Here is a 1,942-nt window from a genome sequence, read left to right on the forward strand (position 1 = left end):
CTTTTGTAACTTGTCACAAAGCATTGAGAAATGTTAGAAGGTCAGGTTGCTTGGAACTCCCTGAGGACCTAGTATCCACTCGGCCTCATGAGGGTTAGATGAACTCAGGAGGAGAAGAAAGCCTCGAGAGAGACCCCCTTTCTCCCCATGTGCATAGTTTTCTCTAAATAGAGATTTTACCTTAATGAGGAGAAAAGATTATGAAGTGTCTTGGTCAGTACATTTCAGGGGCTGGTTGCTTGGTACAGGAAGCAGTTTTCCTCCTGGTAGTGGAAGGACAGGAGGAACACAGAACCACAGCTCTTGGGGCTGACCTCCTCTTGGCGGCAGTCCTGCATCCTCGGCTGCTTGAGTAGAGCTGGGACCAGGCGCCCTGCTGAGTGCCTGGGAGGCTCTGCTGGCCGACACCTGGCCTGGCTTTGAAATAGGGGGACCAATCCTCCCCATTTTAGCACCCAAAGTCCTGCATCCCAGGGACAGCAGGAGGGTTGGACAGCCATGAGCTTCTAGGAACTATTTCTGAGGCTTCCTGAAGCCTTTCGTGTTGTCTTGGTGCCATCCTGTGCTCTCTGCCCGAGCATCTTTGTTCCTACAGGGCACTTACCACAACCTGGGAGAAGGTCTTCACCTTCCTTCCTTCTCTGCCCTACAGATGGTCAGCTCCTTAAGGTAGACAGTGGGTCTTTCATCTTTCTATTACAGTAATAACTTGCAAGCAGAGGTGTTCCTTAAAACTTTACTAAAGTTTTAAATGGGCAAAATTCCTAAGTGTGGGTGTTCCCAAAAACACTTGTTTTGCTTTTATAATTGATTATTTTAGGGGGAGACATTTAATTCTTTCTTTTTAATTACTTTTTCATGTATCCTTGCAGGCTCCACATAAAGGACTCAAAACGTCTTGTCCAGTTGCTAAAAGTTGTTCACAGGGATGACTGGACCCTATTAAGTATTCTTTCATCTGTAGTGAACATTTCACCAAAAAAAACTCTTGAACAGGCTGGAGGGTCAGTACTACATGTTAAAGCCCACGGCCTTGCCCTCCATCTTCCACCTGACTGAGAAGGAGGAGCTGAAGGCCACTGCCGCCCCAGAAGAAATGAGACCAAGATAGCCGCCAGGGACAAGAGGAACATGCCAGTGAAGCAGATGGGAAAGGAGCTTCAGGTTCATCCTCATCCTCGAGGGAAAACCTGAGGGCCCAGGAAGGGTCCCGCAAATTGAAGCGAGCCCTTCTGCAGGGCAAACCCGAACCCAATGCCACCCAGGAAGCCACCAGTCAGGAGCGGGCAAAGAGTCTCTGGAAGGAACTCCAGGAGACAGTGTGGTCTCCACAGCGTGAGGCAGCCAGGGAGATGCAAACAGGTCTGCTGTAGATGCTGGCGATGAGACCGCCTCTTCCCAGCCAGGGCCTGCTGGATAAGAGTGGCATTTCCGTGGGTGACTTTATCCCTCAGGATCTGAGGCATGCAGATTTATTGGCTGGCATCCTTCTTACAGTTTCTCCTCAGCACACACTCAAGAGAGGCCATCTGTCCCTCGAGAGGCTGTTGACCGAAAGAGGCTGAAGAGAGATGTGGAGCCCACCTACAGTGGGGCCAGCCTTGGGCCTGATGAGAGCTTGGCCCAGAGCCCCCACGTTCATCATTCACAATGATGCCTCAGAAACTCTCCCAGAGCCCCTTCACCCTCCAAGAGATGTCACCCCGGAGCCAGCCGTGGAAGATGTGCAGGATGAACACAGCAACACCGGCCCCAGGTCCCTCAGCGGGGTCATCCTGTCAGCGCTGGGGCCTAAGAACTCCTGGACTCGCTGCACTCCTACTGCTTCTGGTCCCGGGGGAACAGGAGCACGGGTGCCGCCTGCAGGAGCAGGTGGAGAAGGACAGCGAGCTGAAGAGGGGCAGCTGCCGACAGCCAGGTGCACACGCTGCAGGAGGAGCTG

This window comes from Diceros bicornis, unplaced genomic scaffold (genome assembly GCF_020826845.1).
Source record: "Diceros bicornis minor isolate mBicDic1 unplaced genomic scaffold, mDicBic1.mat.cur scaffold_335_ctg1, whole genome shotgun sequence".
NCBI classification, from domain to species: domain Eukaryota; kingdom Metazoa; phylum Chordata; class Mammalia; order Perissodactyla; family Rhinocerotidae; genus Diceros; species Diceros bicornis.